Raw genomic sequence first — 21,657 nt, forward strand, 5'->3', positions numbered from 1 at the left:
TGTGTCTACGAAACATATCTGTAACATTTATGTAATGCCTGTGTGTTTTTTTCATAGTTAATTTGCTAACAGACTGATTTGTTCTGATTTGTTTCTAACCGTGAAGCGATCGCTCTGTTTGCCTTATATTTTCTGTCTGTAAGAGGAGTGTCCTTGTGATCCCATATAGAATGCGACGAAACAGGTCGCCCTCCTTAATATAAACAGATAAAGAATAAGTTCACGCACACACCAGGTGATTTACTGTAGCGTCAGACATTGGAGGTTCAGCAGTGTACTGCAGTGTTGTGCAAAGTCGTCGGTGTAAGTCAGGATGGCCGAGCGGTCTAAGGCACTGCGTTCAGGTCGCAGTCTCTCTGGAGGCGTGGGTTCGAATCCCACTTCTGACAAATCTGTTTGTTTATTTATTTCTTAAAACGTCCACCGAATGCTTGGTAATTTGATTTGTTTTTCTTGTTAGTATTCAAATCACAAGGTCGTTAAATGAGAGAAAGTCACCGCAAGCCTGCACCTCACCACATCCTTCACACTGTTAAACTGCCTCATTATGACGAGGCCTCTAATTATGCCTTTCCAATACTTTGAATGTGATATTGTTCAGTTTAACATGAGAACATCTTGGTAGAACAATCATAATGTCCGCAGGACTTATTTTCCTCGGGTTCTAGTATCTAGTTTTGAGTGTGTGGACGGTTAGCTCAGTTGGTTAGAGCGCGATGCTAATAACGTCAAGGTCGCGGGTTCGATCCCCGTACGGGCCACGGCTTTTCTTATTTAAAGAAACCACAGCATTTGTAATGGTGCCAAAATGAACATTCTTTAACAAAATGAACCGAAGCGATATGAAGTACAACCAGTAATATTTCAGACTTCTGAGCTTTAAACATGCATTAACAAAGAACACATACAATCAATTAAAAACAAAGCTTACGTAGTCGGCAGGATTCGAACCTGCGCGGGGAAACCCCAATGGATTTTAAGTCCATCGCCTTAACCACTCAGCCACGGCTACATGCTCGCACGGTTTTCCGTGAAAACAGCCGTATTATTGTCAAAAGAAGCAAACGACACCCGCAGTAATGCTGCAGATGGCAGTATAGGCTAAATAATGAACCCAAGTCAAATGCCTTTGTTGAAACTCTATCAGATTTGTACAAGTCAAGCACACTTGGGAAATAATAATACAATATCCTTTCGGCCAACGTTCATAATAATGAATACATCCTTATTTCAAAATACGTAGCTATTTAACTGATCTTTTCAAAACACCCATACACAAAAGATTTATTTCTACTGAAAAATTAACTTGCTTCATGGCTGCTGCTACAGCACTCGGGCACGTAGTGCCTAGCGTTAGCGGACATAGGAGATAAGAAGACCTACAAAATATCACGCGCTGCAGTTTTTCAGTCCGGGGATTATTACAAATGAGCAGACTGTGCATTAAAATACACATGCATGGTGGGCGTCTCTGTTACAAAGAATTGTCACACTTTGTATTTATCTCCATAATGCGCCGGGACAAAATACGCAGATACTTTAAAATTATTTGGAGAATGCGGGCATCGATCCCGCTACTTCTCGCATGCTAAGCGAGCGCTCTACCATTTGAGCTAATTCCCCTTTAACGGTGCCAGGGATTCTCATAGGCTTCATCGCAGCTTGATACGAGCAAATCAGATTGTCAGTTGTTTTTTAATTTTTATTTTGGCAATGTAGTCTGTGATTGCAAATTTAAAAAGAATAATAATTTAATTAACTAAATAGCAAATATTTCGACTAGAGGTATGTTTTCAATTTCTTTAAAAAGTAGTGTCAGCTCGTTTATTCAGTCGCTTATAAATCCACAATCTGTGTCCCGATGCAGCAGCGCTGTGTGCTGTGGCTCGAGCTTGTTTGACGAGGCAGACGATGCAAAAATGCCAATACTTGCTTTTGTATCACGCGACAAACTTAAGGTATGCTTTAACGGCTTGGCTGTCTCGAGTTAGTTTGTATTGTTAATGTAACACCTCGTTGTTGCCCAGTCATTGTTTCATATGAAGTAGAGCTTGCCAGTTGGGGGCGACGGTCTGCTAATAAAAGTTAAGACTATATTTGCAAGGATCATTTCTAGAATGAAACACGTTTTGAAGGGATTGGTCTCGGTATCCACCAGGAGGAGTGGCAGTGTTTTCTTCTCAGCACCGAGCTGACAATGAGTGTTGTTATCGGGAACCTACTCGCTGCAAGGAATGACCACTTCAATCTTCAGTCGGGGGTTGCTGAAGGAAGGGAACACATTTTGAGTGTGTATCTCATTCAGGTAGAAACGTAGAAAAAAGAAAGCATCAAGCCCACAATTGTTCACTTGTTTAAATCAATAACCACATTTAAATTGATCATTGCTAATGTCAAAACAATTTATGAACACTTTAAATAGGGCTTGACTAATATAAAAATATAGCAATGTCTATTGCACTACGCAGGACTAGATTGAGTTTAAAATAGACATTACATCTGAAAATAACTTGTGCTTACCCCCACTTACAAGGAAGCTGTCAACCTTTGTATTCGTCCTCATAACGTGTTAGAAAATGTAAACAGCAGTTGGAGAATACCGAAGTCGATCATCCTAGCATGTTAAACGAGGGCATTTCTCATGTAAGCTACTTCCACTAATAGATCGTTTATACTGTTCTCAATGGTCCGCATCCCAGCCTGAGACCACGATCCAGTGGCAGTCGGAGATGTTTTTCAAAGTAATATGTTATTTGAAATATTAAAACAATCTTTAGTTAAATAACACATGTTTCTACACAAAATATTTTTCAGTGACTTCTACAAGTAGCCAGTTTACAACAAAAATGCAATCTGTGTTATGAACGCTATTTTAGTCCGATTTAAAATGGAAATGAAAATGGTATTGAGTGCTGACAAGAGTTTGGTATCAGCTGTTGATTTCCTTGAAACAATCCTTTATAGTAAAATGAACAAATTGATTCATTTAAAAAATAAGTAAAAGAGAACTGTCAGAAGTGGGATTTGAACCCACGCCTCCATTCGGAGACCAGAACACACAATTCTTTGGAAAGACAGCGTCCTTGAGTCTGGGGCCTTAGACCACTCGGCCATTCTGACAAGCTGCGTTTGCTTTAGTAGAAAACCGCATTATTTCATTTCAGCACAGACTAGGTTTGTCTATTGTATCAAGGCCCGATTGGGTTTATTACGCACATACTAACTTGCTCCATGAATGATGTAATGACAAGTGTAAAAAAAGAAACAGATTGAAGCCAACCAACAAAAGTAAGATTCTTTATTTCAATATCGGTATAGCTTTAAAGGATGCACGCATTTTACAATTGCAATTGCTATATGACAATGACCAATAAGTAATTGTGTTGCAATACTTTATACAATGTGAACAGAATCAGACATTGCTCCGTTGCCTCGAAGAAACATCTACAATTTGTATTTAAAAAGGACGCCCAACGTGGGGCTCGAACCCACGACCCTGAGATTAAGAGTCTCATGCTCTACCGACTGAGCTAGCCGGGCTGTCGGGAGAAAGTTTCTTTCTTTGAGGCGGGGTGAGAGAGGAAGTACCGACAGGTGCGTGGGACCTGAGATTCGGTGTGCTGCTGCTGTAGATGAGTGTTCTGGAGACGCGCTGTGTCTGTGTCTGCGGTGTTACAGCCGTGTGAGTATATTCCAGAAGTAGTGTTTTGGATAATTCGAGAGCTAGTCTGTTGAATAAAGCTCTGAGACGTGTGGTTAAATCCCGGTCTCATCAATTTTGTTTTGTTAGATTAAAAGTGTTCCAGCAGCAGGTAAATGTCCCCACACCTTTTGGTTCTGTTTACTTATGCTACACCGCTGCTAAACCTGAACGTTGCTGCTAATTATCTTAACTAAACTTGTATTGTTGTTGAATTGCTCTATTATAGCTAAACCTGTAATGTTGCAGCTAACGTTCCTAATACTGTTAAAACGTGTGTGTATTAACAATCTGGCTTTTTTGTTGTACCCTTGCTGCGAAGAGCTGTTTCCAATCACCTAGCACGCTTAAAGAAAAGTGTAATCGCTGCTATATGTTGGTCTAATACCCCATGCTTTTAAAATGTGGCTATTGGCTGGCTTTATTCAATTTCCCCTAAACAAAAGCCTTATTTCTACTGAAAAACTAACTTGCTTCATGGCTGCTGCTACAGCACTCGGGCACGTTGTGCCTAGCGTTAGCGGACATAGGAGATAAGAAGACCTACAAAATATCACGCGCTGCAGTTTTTCAGTCCGGGGATTATTACAAATGAGCAGACTGTGCATTAAAATACACATGCATGGTGGGCGTCTCTGTTACAAAGAATTGTCACACTTTGTATTTATCTCCATAATGCGCCGGGACAAAATACGCAGATACTTTAAAATTATTTGGAGAATGCGGGCATCGATCCCGCTACTTCTCGCATGCTAAGCGAGCGCTCTACCATTTGAGCTAATTCCCCTTTAACGGTGCCAGGGATTCTCATAGGCTTCATCGCAGCTTGATACGAGCAAATCAGATTGTCAGTTGTTTTTTAATTTTTATTTTGGCAATGTAGTCTGTGATTGCAAATTTAAAAAAATAATAATTTAATTAACTAAATAGCAAATATTTCGACTAGAGGTATGTTTTCAATTTCTTTAAAAAGTAGTGTCAGCTCGTTTATTCAGTCGCTTATAAATCCACAATCTGTGTCCCGATGCAGCAGCGCTGTGTGCTGTGGCTCGAGCTTGTTTGACGAGGCAGACGATGCAAAAATGCCAATACTTGCTTTTGTATCACGCGACAAACTTAAGGTATGCTTTAACGGCTTGGCTGTCTCGAGTTAGTTTGTATTGTTAATGTAAAACCTCGTTGTTGCCCAGTCATTGTTTCATATGAAGTAGAGCTTGCCAGTTGGGGGCGACGGTCTGCTAATAAAAGTTAAGACTATATTTGCAAGGATCATTTCTAGAATGAAACACGTTTTGAAGGGATTGGTCTCGGTATCCACCAGGAGGAGTGGCAGTGTTTTCTTCTCAGCACCGAGCTGACAATGAGTGTTGTTATCGGGAACCTACTCGCTGCAAGGAATGACCACTTCAATCTTCAGTCGGGGGTTGCTGAAGGAAGGGGACACATTTTGAGTGTGTATCTCATTCCGGTAGAAACGTAGAAAAAAGAAAGCATCTAGCCCACAATTGTTCAGTTGTTTAAATCAATAACCACATTTAAATTGATCATTGCTAATGTCAAAACAATTTAAGAACACTTTAAATAGGGCTTGACTAATATAAAAATATAGCAATGTATTTTGCACTACGCAGGACTAGATTGAGTTTAAAATAGACATTACATCTGAAAATAACTTGTGCTTACCCCCACTTACAAGGAAGCTGTCAACCTTTGTATTCGTCCTCATAACGTGTTAGAAAATGTAAACAGCAGTTGGAGAATACCGAAGTCGATCATCCTAGCATGTTAAACGAGGGCATTTCTCATGTAAGCTACTTCCACTAATAGATCGTTTATAGTGTTCTCAATGGTCCGCATCCCAGCCTGAGACCACGATCCAGTGGCAGTCGGAGATGTTTTTCAAAGTAATATGTTATTTGAAATATTAAAACAATCTTTAGTTAAATAACACATGTTTCTACACAAAATATTTTTCAGTGACTTCGACAAGTAGTCTGTTTACAACAAAAATGCAATCTGAGTTAGGAACGCTATTTTAGTCCGATTTAAAATGGAAATTAAAATGGTATTGAGTGCTGACAAGAGTTTCGTATCAGCTGTTGATTTCATTGAAACAATCTTTTATAGTAAAATGAACAAATTGATTCATTTAAAAAATAAGTAAAAGTGAACTGTCAGAAGTGGGATTTGAACCCACGCCTCCATTCGGAGACCAGAACACACAATTCTTTGGAAAGACAGCGTCCTTGAGTCTGGCGCCTTAGACCACTCGGCCATTCTGACAAGCTGCGTTTGCTTTAGTAGAAAACCGCATTATTTCATTTCAGCACGGACTAGGGTTGTCTATTGTATCAAGGCCCGATTGGGTTTATTACGCACATACTAACTTGCTCCATGAATGATGTAATGACAAGTGTAAAAAAAGAAACAGATTGAAGCCAACCCACAAAAGTAAGATTCTTTATTTCAATATCGGTATAGCTTTAAAGGATGCACGCATTTTACAATTGCAATTGCTATATTACAATGACCAATAAGTAATTGTGTTGCAATACTTTATACAATGTGAACAGAATCAGACATTGCTCCGTTGCCTCGAAGAAACATCTACAATTTGTATTTAAAAAGGACGCCCAACGTGGGGCTCGAACCCACGACCCTGAGATTAAGAGTCTCATGCTCTACCGACTGAGCTAGCCGGGCTGTCGGGAGAATGTTTCTTGCTTTGAGGCGGGGTGAGAGAGGAAGTACCGACAGGTGCGTGGGACCTGAGATTCGGTGTGCTGCTGCTGTAGATGAGTGTTCTGGAGACGCGCTGTTTCTGTGTCTGCGGTGTTACAGCCGTGTGAGTATATTCCAAAAGCAAAGTGTTGGATAATTCGAGAGCTAGTCTGTTGAATAAAGCTCTGAGACGTGTGGTTAAATCCCGGTCTCATCAATTTTGTTTTGTTAGATTAAAAGTGTTCCAGCAGCAGGTAAATGTCCCCACAGCTTTTGGTTCCCTTTCAAGTCGAAAATAACCATCAAGGTATGGGACATTGCCGTCAGGCAGTAGGGATTGGCTGAGCTTTATGTCAAAGCTGCCGATAGGCCTCCGCGCAAGCTGCCGTGTAAGCCCGCCCCCTTGGGAGCTTACTATACGCAGCGCGCGGAGAGTCACTTCCTCTTTTGCCTTCAGCATCAGTAGCGGTAGGACTTAGAGCTATTTAACTGATTGTACTCACTAAGCTTAGGCTTGAGAAGCTGGTTTATCCCCTTCTCCGTGTTTATTTCAGTCATACTCTCCGGAGTTATTATTGTTTATTATTATTGTTATTGTATTATTATTTAGGATTATATATTGTTTAACATTATATATTCCTTTTCGCTTTGCTTCGGCATCGCGTTCTTCGTGGTCTCCCCGTCTTTCCTCTGTTCTTTTATTATTTACTGTGTGGGTTTTTTATATATATATATTCTATATATATCGTATTATTGTGTAATTATATATTTATTATATATATATTGTTATATATTTACATTGTGTGTCGGACGCGTGTTGCGTTGGCCTTGGCCACGCGCAATTGCATCCTCGGTCTAGCTTAGGCTATACCGTGTGTGTGTGCGGGTAGCTTAGGCTATACCGTGTGTGTGTGCGGGTAGTCTGCTCTGCAGTGTCCACCCCCCCCCCCCGCGGCGCGTTCCCGCCACGTGGTATTGCACTACACTCCCTTTCCCTTTGCAGCGTCCACAAAAAAAAAAAAAAAAAGTTTTCCCTTCACTATACAGAGGAAGACAACCACCAACGTGCAAAATCCCCAGCACCTTCAGGTAGGTATTGCACAGCACCAGACACTGTACCAGCACTTTGCGTCTCCGCTTGGCGGGTCAGCTGACGCTTAGGCGTCTGTGCTTGCGTTCCACGCTCGGTACTCGCGCTTCGGCGCTCGCGCTCCGGCGCTTTTGGTGTCAGCGCTTGTGCGCTTGGTGCAGCGCTTCGGCGCTTTGTGCAGCGCTTCTGCGCTTGGTGCTTAGTGCTTCTGCACTTGGGGCTCAGTGCTCGACGCTCGGTGCTCGGCGCTCGGTGCTCGACGCTCGACGCTCGGTGCTCGGCGCCTCGACGCTCGACGCTCGACGCACGCACATCAGGTGCTTGACGCTTGGTGCCCAGCGCTTCGGTGCTCGACGACGCGCACCTCGCTCTCGTCTTTGACGTCAATATGTCTGGGTTCCACCGTTGTGTGACCTGTCAGGCCAAGTTGCCTGCCAGCGACCCTCATGAGGACTGTGTCGCATGTTTAGGGCCGGACCATGCAGCATCTGCCCTGGCAGACAGGGCATACTGCCAGCTATGTGCAGGGTTTCAAACACGCACCCTACTCCAGAGAGCTAGGAAGGCGGTGGGAGGTTGTTCCCCATCTTCGGGCTCGTCCCACACCGTCTCGGCCCCACCATCGTCTATCGTGTCGCTGCCGGCGACGTCTCAGCCTATGAGCCCATCTTCCCAGCTTACAGCTGGTCAAAGGTCACCAATTAGGCGTGTTCGGGAACGTTCCCGCAGCCCCTCCTCTCGCGGGGCTCGCCCCCGTCGAGAGTCGCGATCCAGATCTCGATCGCCTCGCCGGAGAAGACACTCCCGCTCCCCTCGAAGGGGTAGACGGCATCAAGACACATCTGGGGTGGCTGAGCTCACCTCCAAGATGTCGCAGTTCATGGAGCTCATGATGGGACAACAATCCCTCCTCATGACTCTAGCGAACGTGGCGCCTCGGGCCCCAGAGATGGTTACCGGACCCAGCGCTAGTCAGCCGATGGTTCCTCCACCAGTTCCCCAGGAAGTAGAGTGGGACGCCGATGCTGTCTCAAGGGACGCATCTGATGCAGACCCGCTCTTTGAAGACACAGAGCCTGAGGTGGCATCCCAGCACTCTGTGCAGGACGACCCTGAAGTGCTGGATACTAATGACCCTATCTGGTCAGTGGTGGAGAGGGCAGCCCGCCATCTAGGCGTGGACTGGCCCGCATCAGAGCCAACACGTCGCTCTCTGTTTGAATTGCCATCGGCTCCGCCCCTTCAGTCCAGGATGCTCCCGGCATTCCCGGATTTTATTAAGGAGGTGCAGTCCACCTGGGGAGCACCGGCCTCCGCCCCTGCGACTTCTCGCAAGGCTTCGGCCTTCACCATGCACGGGGCGAGCAAAGCTGGGCTGGCGTGGTTTCCGCCAGTGGGCGCCACGTTCGCCGCGCTAGTAAAGACGCCGACACTTTCGGGGCTGGCTAAGGACCCTTCCTGCCCTAACAGGCAGTGTAGGATTACGGAGGCCCACCTAAAAAAGGGTTATGCCGCGGCTACAGAGGCAGTTAGACTGTCCAACGTGGCCAGCCTCCTGACAGTCTACCAGGCGGCGCTGATTCGCGACCTGCCTGAGTCCCCACCCGTCGGGCTCAGGACCGAGCTGGGTGCAGTTGCACAGCTTTTGGTCAGGCTGGCTCAGCTAAATGCGCGAGCACAGGGCAGGAGCATTGCTTCCCTAGTAGTAGCAAGGAGGCAGCTATGGCTCTCACAGGCCAGGGTACAGGAGCCTGATAAGGCCCCGTTGTTAGATGCTCCTATATCCCCGGGGCACACATTTGGCCCAGCGGTGGAGGAGATGCTGCAACGCTCCGTCAAGGCGCGTGAGGCGTCGCAGCAGTTGGCTAAGATGTGGCCAAGCAAGCCTTTCCAGCCAAGGCGGCCGCAGGAGCGCCAATGGCGCAGGGTGCCGCCGCAGCAGCAGGCGCACCCACAGGGCAGTAAAACCGCCCCCTCGGGGTTTGCAGCACGCAGCCAACCCGCATTTGCGAGACCGCAGCGCGGAGGGTGGCGCCCCAGAGGAGGTAGCAGACCACGTCCTCGTGGCTCTGGTCAGGCCCCTCGTGAGCGAGCGCAGCCTAAGCAGCCCTGAGAAACCCCGGCAGCCGTTAACCCACCCCTACACTGTTCCACAGCTCCTGTTCTGGCAACAATGCACCAATGACATCTGGGTGCGCAAAACTATAATCACCGGGTACACCCTTCAATTCCGGTTAAAACCCCCCCCCTTCAGGGGAGTGGTGGTAACTGCAGTGAAGGACTCGGTTCAGTCCTCAGCTCTAAATGCAGAAATACAGGCATTGCTCAAGAAGCGTGCCATTCAACTAGTAGACCCTGCTCTGACCGACCAGGGGTTCTACTCCAAATACTTCCTTGTGCCAAAGAAGAACCGTGGGCTCCGCCCTATTCTAGACCTGCGTGTACTGAACAAATACCTACGGGTGTTGTCGTTCAAGATGCTTACGCACAGGCACATTGTCCAGTCTGTCCGGCAGGGTGACTGGTTTACCACCGTAGACCTCACAGATGCGTACTTTCACGTTCCCATCTGTCCGGGTCACAGGAAGTACCTACGTTTCGCATTTCAGAGCAGGGTCTACGAGTTTTGTGTCCTGCCATTCGGCCTGTCTCTAGCTCCTCGAACCTTTTCGAAGTGTATGGACGCCATTTTAGCCCCCTTGCGGGTTCAAGGCATTCGACTGCTGAACTATCTGGACGACTGGCTCGTCTGCGCGCAGTCAAAGGAGCAGTTGGCACAGCACACAGTGATGGTTACAGACCATCTTCAGCGGCTAGGTCTGAAGGTCAATCCAGACAAGAGCCGCCTCGTGCCCAGCCAACAGACCGAGTTTTTGGGTCTGCATCTGGACTCAGTGTCCATGGAAGCGACCCTATCGACACAAAGAGTTGCCTCATTAGAGCGGTGTCTCTCCCTATTCAGGTTGAGAGAAACAGTCAGCATGGAGCTCTGTCAGCGCATGCTGGGGTTGATGGCTGCCGCCTTGCAAGCCCTTCCTTTGGGCTTACTACACCAGAGACCTCTGCAGGCCTGGTTCAATGCCTTCGCGTTGCACCCGCGGAGAGACAAGCACCGCAGGCTGAGGGTATCCCGAACCTGCTGGGAAGCATTACGCTGGTGGAGAGTTCAGTCGAACATCCGCCAGGGCGTGCACTTGGGTCCCATCTTCCGAAGGGAAGTTATCACAACCGACGCTTCCAACCAAGGTTGGGGAGCAGTCTGGAACGGGACAGGGACCCGTGGAGCGTGGTCAGGACCCTGGAGGTCAGCCCACATCAACGCTCTGGAACTCAGAGCAGTGGACATCGCCCTTCGGCACTTCTTGCCAGTGCTTCTAGACAAGAACGTGTTAGTGCGGTCAGACAACACCACAGTAGTGGCGTATATCAATCGCCAGGGCGGATTGCGGTCCCCAGGTCTTCACCGGATGGTAATGCGGCTGTTGCTCTGGGCTCAACCGCGGTTAGCCTCTCTGCGTGCAGTTCATCTGCCGGGCAGAGTCAATTACGCAGCGGATCTCCTGTCCAGAGGAGGTCCTCTTGCGGGCGAATGGCGTCTTCAACCTCGGGTGGTAGAGCGCATTTGGGACTGGTTCGGCACAGCGCAAGTCGATCTCTTCGCTTCGCGAGAGACCACGCACTGCCCCCTATGGTTCTCGGTGAAGGACCTCGACAGCCCCCTAGGAGTCGATGCACTGGCTCACGAATGGCCGCCAGGGCTCCTGTACGCATTTCCACCGATTTCAATGCTCCCCGCCTTCTTGGAGAAGGTCAGGGTAGAGCAAGCGACAGTGATTCTGATCACTCCTCGGTGGCCTCGGAGGATTTGGTTCACGAGTCTGGTGCAGTTGTTGCACGGTCGCCCGAGGGAGCTCCCTCTGCGAGCGGACCTGTTGTCCCAAGCCCAAGGAGGGCTATGGCATCCGAACCCCAAGCTCATGCAGCTATGGGCTTGGCCCCTGAGCGGGAGCGCCTGTCAGCCTTAGGGCTTTCGACGGCGGTTATATCGACCATTCAAAGTGCGAGGGTGCCCTCCACTCGGTCGCAATATACGTATAAGTGGCAATTATTTCAGGGTTGGTGTCTGGCTGAGGGCCATGACCCGGTCTCCTGCCCTATGGCAGTGATATTACAGTTTCTGCAGAAGCTGTTAGACGAGGGTAAGTCTCCCTCTACACTTAAAGTGTATTTGGCCGCTATTTCGGCTTGCCACGTACGCATTGACGGGTTATCACCTGGTTGCCATTTTTTGGCATCTCAGTTTCTGAAAGGCGCAAGACGCTTGCGGCCTCCAAGAACGACCAGTTTACCGTCGTGGAGCCTTGATGTGGTGCTGGAAGCCCTTGCCAAGGCGCCGTTTGAGCCTCTCCACAGCGTGGATATGAAGCTCATATCTATTAAGACTGCGTTTTTGCTGGCTGTGGTATCAGCAAAACGCGTGAGCGAGTTACATGCACTGTCAGTGCATCCTTCTTGTACTCGTTTTGCAGGAGACGGTTCTAAGGTCTCCATGCGCCCTAATCCGGCCTTTTTACCAAAGGTTATATCCCCGTTCCACATGAACCAGTCAGTCGAGTTGATGGCGTTCCATCCTCCTCCTTTTTCTTCCCCAGAGGAAGAGCGGTTACACATGCTCTGCCCTGTGAGGGCATTGAGGTGTTATATTGACCGCACAAGGACTGTGAGGCAGACAGAACAGTTGTTCATATACCATGGTTCTAGATCTTTGGGTCAGCCGCTGTCTAAACAGCGCCTTTCCCACTGGATAGTGGATGCTATTAAATTAGCGTATGAATCTGCAGGCCTTCCTCCACCAGGGCAGTTGAAGGCGCATTCTACCAGGGGTATGGCGACATCCTGGGCCCTCTTTCGAGGGGTGCCGGTGTCTGATATTTGCGCGGCAGCCAGTTGGGCTACGCCACATACTTTCATGAGGTTTTACAGGCTAAATGTGCTGGAATCCTCTGCTCCGTCATTTGGAGCATCTGTGTTGCACTCTATGACGCCTCAGGTTGCGGACGTCTAGAGTAGGTACAATATGGTGTGACTATTCCACCTTGGGACAGGTGTCATTGCGAGCATAGACGCTGAGGCGCAGCTCCGCATATGTGTAGATGTACTGCCTACGCAGTTGCGTTATGACGTAAGTCTGTCCTACTGCCGAGAATCCTCCCTCGCGACGGCTTGGGTACACTGTTCCCATACCTTGATGGTTATTTTCGACTTGAAAGGGAACCATAGGTTGCGGATGCAACCCCGGTTCCCTGAAAGAGAAAATAACCATCAAGCCGCGAGGTCGCTCTGGAGGCCTTCACGGCCTGAAGGGCAAAAGAGGAAGTGACTCTCCGCGCGCTGCGTATAGTAAGCTCCCAAGGGGGCGGGCTTACACGGCAGCTTGCGCGGAGGCCTATCGGCAGCTTTGACATAAAGCTCAGCCAATCCCTACTGCCTGACGGCAATGTCCCATACCTTGATGGTTATTTTCTCTTTCAGGGAACCGGGGTTGCATCCGCAACCTATCGTTCTGTTTACTTATGCTACACCGCTGCTAAACCTGAACGTTGCTGCTAATTATCTTAACTAATCTTGTATTGTTGTTGAATTGCTCTATTATAGTTAAACCTGTAATGTTGCAGCTAACGTTCCCTAATACTGTTAAAACGTGTGTGTATTAACAATCTGGCTTTTGTTGTTGTACCCTTGCTGTGAAGAGCTGTTTCCAATCACCTAGCACTCTTAAAGAAAAGTGTAATCGCTGCTATATGTTGGTCTAATACCCCATGCTTTTAAAATGTGGCTATTGGCTGGCTTTATTCCATTTCCCCTCCTTGTTTTTAGTACAACTTTAATACATTTTATTGTTAGTTATTTGAACTGATTTATGTGAATCATGGATCATTGTAATAAAGCTTTGTGAATTGTTATTCTGCCTTTGTCATTCTGTTGTCATTCCTATTCCAAACCTTTTAATTAATTTTTAGTAGTGTCGGTATTAGGACTCTCACTGGGTGTCACTGGGTGTGGCTGCTACAATCCCATATAGAATGCGACAAATCAGGTCGCCCTCCTTCATATATACAGAAAAAGAATAAGTACACACACACACGAGTTGATTTACTGCAGCGTCAGACATCGGAGGTTCAGCAGTGTACTGCAATGTTGTAAAAAGACATGTCTAATTCAGGATGGTTGAGCGAGCTATGGCGCTGCGTTCAGATCACAGTTACCCTGGAAGCGTGGGTTCGAATTCCATTTCTGAAAGCTCTGTTTGTTCATTAACCACTCAGCCACGGCTACATGCTCTCACGGTTTTCCGTGAAAACAGCCGTATTATTGTCAAAAGAAGCAAACGACACCCGCAGTAATGCTGTAGATGTCAGTATAGGCTAAATAATGAACCCAAGTCAAATGCTTTTGTTGAAACTCTATCAGATTTGTACAAGTCAAGCACACGTGGGAAATAATAATACAATATCCTTTCTGCCAACGTTCATAATAATGATTACATCCTTTTTTCAAAATACGTAGCTATTTAACTGATCTTTTCAAAACACCCATACACAAAAGCCTTATTTCTACTGAAAAACTAACTTGCTTCATGGCTGCTGCTACAGCATTCGGTCACGTTGTGCCTAGCGTTAGCGGACATAGGAGATAAGAAGACCTACAAAATATCACGCGCTGCAGTTTTTCAGTCCGGGGATTATTTCAAATTAGCAGACTGTGCATTAAAATACACATGCAGGGTGGGCGTCTCTGTTACAAAGAATTGTCACACTTTGTATTTATCTCCATAATGCGCTGGGACAAAATACGCAGATACTTTAAAATTATTTGGAGAATGCGTGCAACGATCCCGCTACTTCTCTCATGCGAAGCGAGCGCTCTACCATTTGAGCTAATTCCCCTTTAATAGTGCCACCGATTCTCATAGGCTTCATCGCAGCTTGATAGAAGCAAATCAGATTTGTTTGTTTATTATTATTTTGGCAATGTAGTCTGTGATTTGCAAATTTTTAAAAAAATTGAATTAACTAAATAGCAAATATTTCGACTAGAGGTATGTTTTCAATTTCTTTAAAAAGTAGTCTCAGCTCGTTTATTCAGTCGCTTATAAATCCACAATCTGTGTCCCGATGCAGCAGCGTTGTGTGCTGTGGCTTGAGCTTGTTTGACGAGGCAGACAATGCAAAAATGCCAATACTTGCTTTTGTATCACGCAACAAACTTAAGGTATGCTTTAACGGCTTGGCTGTCTCGAGTTAGTTTGTATTGTTAATGTAACACCTCGTTGTTGCCCAGTCATTGTTTCATATGAAGTAGAGCTTGCCAGTTGGGGGCGAAGGTCTGCTTATAAAAGTTAAGACTATATTTGGAAGGATCATTTCTAGAATGAAACATGTTTTGAAGGGATTGGTCTCGGTATCCACCAGGAGGAGTGGCAGTGTTTTCTTTTCAGCACCGAACTGACAATGAGTGTTGTTATCGGGAACCTAATCGCTGCAAGGAATGACCACTTCAATCTTCAGTCGGGGGTTGCTGAAGGAAGGGGACACATTTTGAGTGTGTATCTCATTCCGGTAGAAACGTAGAAAAAAGAAACCATCAAGCCCACAATTGTTCAGTTGTTTAAATCAATAACTACATTTAAATTGATCATTGCTAATGTCAAAACAATTTAAGAACACTTTAAATAGGGCTTGACTAATATAAAAATATAGCAATGTATTTTGCACTACGCAGGACTAGATTGAGTTTAAAATAGACATTACATCTGAAAATAACTTGTGCTTACCCCCACTTACAAGGAAGCTGTCAACCTTTGTATTCGTCCTCATAACGTGTTAGAAAATGTAAACAGCAGTTGGAGAATACCGAAGTCGATCATCCTAGCATGTTAAACGAGGGCATTTCTCATGTAAGCTACTTCCACTAATAGATTGTTTATAGTGTTCTCAATGGTCCGCATCCCAGCCTGAGACCACGATCCAGTGGCAGTCGGAGATGTTTTTCAAAGTAATATGTTATTTGAAATATTAAAACAATCTTTAGTTAAATAACACATGTTTCTACACAAAATATTTTTCAGTGACTTCGACAAGTAGCCAGTTTACAACAAAAATGAAATCTGTGTTAGTAACGCTATTTTAGTCCGATTTAAAATGGAAATGAAAATGGTATTGAGTGCTGACAAGAGTTTGGTATCAGCTGTTGATTTCCTTGAAACAATCCTTTATAGTAAAATGAACAAATTGATTCATTTAAAAAATAAGTAAAAGTGAACTGTCAGAAGTGGGATTTGAACCCACGCCTCCATTCGGAGACAAGAACACACAATTCTTTGGAAAGACAGCGTCCTTGAGTCTGGCGCCTTAGACCACTAGGCCATTCTGACAAGCGGCATTTGCTATAGTAGAAAACCGCATTATTTCATTTCAGCACAGACTAGTGTTGTCTATTGTATCAAGGCCCGATTGGGTTTATTACGCACATACTAACTTGCTCCATGAATGATGTAATGACAAGTGTAAAAAAAGAAACAGATTGAAGCCAACCCACGAAAGTAAGATTCTTTATTTCAATATCGGTATAGCTTTAAAGGATGCACGCATTTTACAATAGCAATTGTTATATGACAATGACCAATAAGTAATTGTGTTGCAATACTTTATACAGTGTGAACAGAATCAGACATTGCTCCGTTGCCTCGAAGAAATATCTACAACTTGTATTTAAAAAGGACGCCCAACGTGGGGCTCGAACCCACGACCCTGAGATTAAGAGTCTCATGCTTTACCGACTGAGCTAGCCGGGCTGATGGGAGAAAGTGTTTTTCTCTGAGGCGGGGTGAGAGAGGAAGTACCGACAGGTGCGTGGGACCTGAGATTCGGTGTGCTGCTGCTGTAGATGAGTGTTCTGGAGACGCGCTGTTTCTGTGTCTGCGGTGTTACAGCCGTGTGAGTATATTCCAAAAGTAAACTGTTGGATAATTCGAGAGCTAGTCTGTTGAATAAAGCTCTGAGACGTGTGGTTAAATCCCGGTCTCATCAATTTTGTTTTGTTAGATTAAAAGTGTTCCAGCAGCAGGTAAATGTCCCCACACCTTTTGGTTGTGTTTACTTATGCTACACCGCTGCTAAACCTGAACGTTGCTGCTAATTATATTAACTAAACTTGTATTGTTGTTGAATTGCTCTAATATAGTTAAACCTGTAATGTTGCAGCTAACGTTCCCTAATACTGTTAAAACTTGTGTGTATTAACAATCTGGCTTTTGTTGTTGAACCCTTGCTGGGAAGAGCTGTTTCCAATCACCTAGCACTCTTAAAGAGAAGTGTAATCGCTGCTATATGTTGGTCTAATACCCCATGCTTTTAAAATATTGCTATTGGCTGGCTTTATTCAATTTCCCCCTCCTTGTTTCTAGTCCATCGCCTTAACCACTCGGCCACGACTACATGCTTGCACGAGTATTTGTGAAAATATCTAAAAGAAGTAAACGAAACCAGTAGTAATGCTCTAGATGGCAGTATAGGCTAACTAATGAACCGAAGTCAAATGCCTTTGTTGAAACTGTCAGATTTGTAGAAGGCAAGCACACGTGGGAAATGTAAATACAATATAATTTTTGTTAACGTTCATAATAATGAATACATCTTTATTTCAAAATACGTAGCTATTTAACTGATCTTTTCAAAAAACACCCCCATCCACAAAAACAAAGTAGTTATTCATTTGAACTGAAAAATGGACTTGCTTCATGGCTGTTGCCAGAGCACTCGAGCACGTTCTGGCTAGCGTGAGCGGACTTAGCAGATAACAAGATCTACAAAATATTTCATGCTAATAAAACATACCATAATTATGTTCGTTTTTATTATACATGGCGACTTACAGAGACTAGGGTGTGTGAACTATGCATCAGCTGCAGAGTCACTTACAGTTACATCTCACCCGAAAACGGAGCACAAGAAAGTTAAGTGACTTGCTCAGGGTCACACAATGAGTCAGTGGCTGAGGTGGGATTTGTACAGGGGGACCTCCTCGTTACAAGCCCTTTATCTTTAACCACTGGACCACGCAGCCTCCTATAACAAAATCACACCTCAGATTTGACTCGAACCCACAATTCCTGGCTTAGGAGGCCAGTGCCTTAGCCATTAGGCCACAAGGGCTGACACGCATCACACATTTGGTAGTACTAAAGAAAGTGGGAACAATAGTATCGTGGTTTAATACATCAAATCCAAGCCATCATTGGTGTTCAAACACAGCAGAGTGTTACATTGGGAAAGGGCCGTACTTGTCAGTACGTATTTGACATTCATGTGGGAAGATTTAAGATTGTGAAGAAGTTTAAATATGCTGCGTATTTGCGCATTGGGAACCTTACATAATTAGGTTTCTGATTAATGCCACTTCTTACGGACAGTAATCAAGGTGACGATACAAGACCAGAGCCAATAAAACAGTTATTTTCCTGTGTGCTTGTTCAGAATATGCGTGAATCGTGAAAACGTCTTGCTAATATGTGAACAAAGCCAGCATTCACTTTATTGATCACCATGTGGATTAACCGCTATTGGAACACAGATGATTGTGTTAAAGATGTTAATAGACTTTTAATGTACACGTTTTAGAGCTAAACGTTTGTTGAGACAGTTCAAGCACTGTAGCAGTGTTTAATTATTTCCTGGATGTTTGCCTTTTGGTCTTACTCTGGAAAAAGTAATAATAATAATAAAAAGTAGGCAAAACCATTTTTTGAGAAACCGCATTTGGGAGAAAAACTAAGAGTTTTTCTTTAACTGATCTTTTCAAAACACCCATACACAAAAGCCTTATTTCTACTGAAAAACTAACGTGCTTCATGGCTGCTGGTACAGCACTCGGGCACGTTGTGCCTAGCGTTAGTGACATAGGAGATAAGAAGACCTACAAAATATCACACGGTGCAGTTTCTTAGTCCGGGGATTATTACAAATTAGCAGACTGTGCATTAAAATACACATGCATGGTGGGCGTCTCTGTTACAAAGAATTGTCACACTTTGTATTTATCTCCATAATGCGCCGGGACAAAATACGCAGATACTTTAAAATTATTTGGAGAATGCGGGCATCGATCCCGCTACTTCTCGCATGCTAAGCGAGCGCTCTACCATTTGAGCTAATTCCCCTTTAATGGTGCCAGGGATTCTCATAGGCTTCATCGCAGCTTGATACGAGCAAATCAGATTGTCAGTTGTTTTTTATTTTTATTTTGGCAATGTAGTCTGTGATTGCAAATTAAAAAAAAATAATTTAATTAACTAAATAGCAAATATTTCGACTAGAGGTATGTTTTCAATTTCTTTCAAAAGTAGTCTCAGCTCGTTTATTCAGTCGCTTAGAAATCCACAATCTGTGTCCCGATGCAGCAGCGCTGTGTGCTGTGGCTCGAGCTTGTTTGACGAGGCAGACGATGCAAAAATGCCAATACTTGCTTTTGTATCACGCGACAAACTTAAGGTATGCTTTAACGGCTTGGCTGTCTCGAGTTAGTTTGTATTGTTAATGTAACACCTCGTTGTTGCCCAGTCATTGTTTCATATGAAGTAGAGCTTGCCAGTTCGGGGCGACGGTCTGCTAATAAAATTTAAGACTATATTTGCAAGGATCATTTCTAGAATGAAACACGTTTTGAAGGGATTGGTCTCGGTATCCACCAGGAGGAGTGGCAGTGTTTTCTTCTCAGCACCGAGCTGACAATGAGTGTTGTTATCGGGAACCTACTCGCTGCAAGGAATAACCACTTCAATCTTCAGTCGGGGGTTGCTGAAGGAAGGGGACACATTTTGAGTGTGTATCTCATTCCGGTAGAAACGTAGAAAAAAGAAACCATCAAGCCCATGATTGTTCAGTTGTTTAAATCAATAACCACATTTAAATTGATCATTGCTAATGTTAAAACAATTTATGAACACTTTAAATAGGGCTTGACTAATATAAAAATATAGCAATGTCTTTTGCACTACGCAGGACTAGATTGAGTTTAAAATAGACATTACATCTGAAAATAACTTGTGCTTACCCCCACTTACATGGAAGCTGTCAACCTTTGTATTCGTCCTCATAACGTGTTAGAAAATGTAAACAGCAGTTGGAGAATACCGAAGTCGATCATCCTAGCATGTTAAACGAGGGCATTTCTCATGTAAGTTACTTCCACTAATAGATCGTTTGTACTGTTCTCAATGGTCCGCATCCCAGCCCGAGACCACGATCCAGTGGCAGTCGGAGATGTTTTTCAAAGTAATGTATTATTTGAAATATTAAAACAATCTTTAGTTAAATAACACATGTTTCTACACAAAATATTTTTCAGTGACTTCGACAAGTAGCCAGTTTACAACAAAAATGCAATCTGTGTTAGGAACGCTATTTTAGTCCGATTTAAAATGGAAATTAAAATGGTATTGAGTGCTGACAAGAGTTTGGTATCAGCTGTTGATTTCCTTGAAACAATCTATAGTAAAATGAACATATTTATTCATTTAAAAAATAAGTAAAAGTGAACTGCAGAAGTGGGATTTGAACCAACGCCTCCATTCGGAGACCAGAACACACAATCGTCCTTGAGTCTGGCGCCTTAGACCACTCGGCCATTCTGACAAGCGGTGTTTGCTATAGTAGAAAACCGCATTATTTCATTTCAGCACAGACTAGTGTTGTCTATTGTATCAAGGCCCGATTGGGTTTATTACGCACATACTAACTTGCTCCATGAATGATGTAATGACAAGTGTAAAAAAAGAAACAGATTGAAGCCAACCCACGAAAGTAAGATTCTTTATTTCAATATCGGTATAGCTTTAAAGGATGCACGCATTTTACAATAGCAATTGTTATATGACAATGACCAATAAGTAATTGTGTTGCAATACTTTATACAGTGTGAACAGAATCAGACATTGCTCCGTTGCCTCGAAGAAATATCTACAACTTGTATTTAAAAAGGACGCCCAACGTGGGGCTCGAACCCACGACCCTGAGATTAAGAGTCTCATGCTCTACCGACTGAGCTAGCCGGGCTGATGGGAGAAAGTGTTTTTCTCTGAGGCGGGGTGAGAGAGGAAGTACCGACAGGTGCGTGGGACCTGAGATTCGGTGTGCTGCTGCTGTAGATGAGTGTTCTGGAGACGCGCTGTTTCTGTGTCTGCGGTGTTACAGCCGTGTGAGTATATTCCAAAAGTAAACTGTTGGATAATTCGAGAGCTAGTCTGTTGAATAAAGCTCTGAGACGTGTGGTTAAATCCCGTCTCATCAATTTTGTTTTGTTAGATTAAAAGTGTTCCAGCAGCAGGTAAATGTCCCCACACCTTTTGGTTGTGTTTACTTATGCTACACCGCTGCTAAACCTGAACGTTGCTGCTAATTATATTAACTAAACTTGTATTGTTGTTGAATTGCTCTAATATAGTTAAACCTGTAATGTTGCAGCTAACGTTCCCTAATACTGTTAAAACTTGTGTGTATTAACAATCTGGCTTTTGTTGTTGAACCCTTGCTGGGAAGAGCTGTTTCCAATCACCTAGCACTCTTAAAGAGAAGTGTAATCGCTGCTATATGTTGGTCTAATACCCCATGCTTTTAAAATATGGCTATTGGCTGGCTTTATTCATTTTCCCCCTCCTTGTTTCTAGTCCATCGCCTTAACCACTCGGCCACGACTACATGCTTGCACGAGTATTTGTGAAAATATCTAAAAGAAGTAAACGAAACCAGTAGTAATGCTCTAGATGGCAGTATAGGCTAACTAATGAACCGAAGTCAAATGCCTTTGTTGAAACTGTCAGATTTGTAGAAGGCAAGCACACGTGGGAAATGTAAATACAATATAATTTTTGTTAACGTTCATAATAATGAATACATCTTTATTTCAAAATACGTAGCTATTTAACTGATCTTTTCAAAAAACACCCCCATCCACAAAAACAAAGTAGTTATTCATTTGAACTGAAAAATGGACTTGCTTCATGGCTGTTGCCAGAGCACTCGAGCACGTTCTGGCTAGCGTGAGCGGACTTAGCAGATAACAAGATCTACAAAATATTTCATGCTAATAA

General features: G+C 44.4%; 14 non-coding genes across 14 annotated transcripts; 6 read left to right on the top strand and 8 right to left on the bottom strand.

Annotated features, from left to right (window-relative positions):
- Positions 1-307: 307 nt before the first annotated feature.
- Positions 308-389, top strand: trnal-cag (transfer RNA leucine (anticodon CAG)). The gene has a single exon. It is a non-coding gene; the product is annotated as a tRNA-Leu (tRNA).
- A 298-nt stretch (positions 390-687) lies between these two features.
- trnai-aau (transfer RNA isoleucine (anticodon AAU)) lies at positions 688-761 on the top strand. Its single transcript has one exon. It is a non-coding gene; the product is annotated as a tRNA-Ile (tRNA).
- Positions 762-930: 169 nt separating this feature from the next.
- trnal-uaa (transfer RNA leucine (anticodon UAA)) lies at positions 931-1,012 on the bottom strand. Its single transcript has one exon. It is a non-coding gene; the product is annotated as a tRNA-Leu (tRNA).
- Positions 1,013-2,087: 1,075 nt separating this feature from the next.
- On the top strand, positions 2,088-2,293 carry LOC131705545 (small nucleolar RNA U3). The gene has a single exon (XR_009310498.1). It is a non-coding gene; the product is annotated as a small nucleolar RNA U3 (small nucleolar RNA).
- A 716-nt stretch (positions 2,294-3,009) lies between these two features.
- trnal-caa (transfer RNA leucine (anticodon CAA)) lies at positions 3,010-3,120 on the bottom strand. The gene is made up of 2 exons: positions 3,083-3,120; positions 3,010-3,055 (listed from the first exon to the last, which is right to left on the bottom strand). It is a non-coding gene; the product is annotated as a tRNA-Leu (tRNA).
- A 347-nt stretch (positions 3,121-3,467) lies between these two features.
- trnak-cuu (transfer RNA lysine (anticodon CUU)) lies at positions 3,468-3,540 on the bottom strand. The gene has a single exon. It is a non-coding gene; the product is annotated as a tRNA-Lys (tRNA).
- Positions 3,541-4,950: 1,410 nt separating this feature from the next.
- On the top strand, positions 4,951-5,156 carry LOC131705559 (small nucleolar RNA U3). Its single transcript, XR_009310512.1, has one exon. It is a non-coding gene; the product is annotated as a small nucleolar RNA U3 (small nucleolar RNA).
- A 716-nt stretch (positions 5,157-5,872) lies between these two features.
- trnal-caa (transfer RNA leucine (anticodon CAA)) lies at positions 5,873-5,983 on the bottom strand. Its single transcript has 2 exons — positions 5,946-5,983; positions 5,873-5,918 (listed from the first exon to the last, which is right to left on the bottom strand). It is a non-coding gene; the product is annotated as a tRNA-Leu (tRNA).
- Positions 5,984-6,330: 347 nt separating this feature from the next.
- trnak-cuu (transfer RNA lysine (anticodon CUU)) lies at positions 6,331-6,403 on the bottom strand. Its single transcript has one exon. It is a non-coding gene; the product is annotated as a tRNA-Lys (tRNA).
- An 8,509-nt stretch (positions 6,404-14,912) lies between these two features.
- On the top strand, positions 14,913-15,118 carry LOC131705583 (small nucleolar RNA U3). Its single transcript, XR_009310532.1, has one exon. It is a non-coding gene; the product is annotated as a small nucleolar RNA U3 (small nucleolar RNA).
- Positions 15,119-15,834: 716 nt separating this feature from the next.
- trnal-caa (transfer RNA leucine (anticodon CAA)) lies at positions 15,835-15,945 on the bottom strand. Its single transcript has 2 exons — positions 15,908-15,945; positions 15,835-15,880 (listed from the first exon to the last, which is right to left on the bottom strand). It is a non-coding gene; the product is annotated as a tRNA-Leu (tRNA).
- Positions 15,946-16,292: 347 nt separating this feature from the next.
- On the bottom strand, positions 16,293-16,365 carry trnak-cuu (transfer RNA lysine (anticodon CUU)). Its single transcript has one exon. It is a non-coding gene; the product is annotated as a tRNA-Lys (tRNA).
- Positions 16,366-19,189: 2,824 nt separating this feature from the next.
- Positions 19,190-19,395, top strand: LOC131705575 (small nucleolar RNA U3). Its single transcript, XR_009310527.1, has one exon. It is a non-coding gene; the product is annotated as a small nucleolar RNA U3 (small nucleolar RNA).
- Positions 19,396-20,550: 1,155 nt separating this feature from the next.
- On the bottom strand, positions 20,551-20,623 carry trnak-cuu (transfer RNA lysine (anticodon CUU)). The gene has a single exon. It is a non-coding gene; the product is annotated as a tRNA-Lys (tRNA).
- Between the last annotated feature and the right edge of the window lie 1,034 nt (positions 20,624-21,657).

This window comes from Acipenser ruthenus, chromosome 35 (genome assembly GCF_902713425.1).
Source record: "Acipenser ruthenus chromosome 35, fAciRut3.2 maternal haplotype, whole genome shotgun sequence".
Lineage (NCBI taxonomy): Eukaryota > Metazoa > Chordata > Actinopteri > Acipenseriformes > Acipenseridae > Acipenser > Acipenser ruthenus.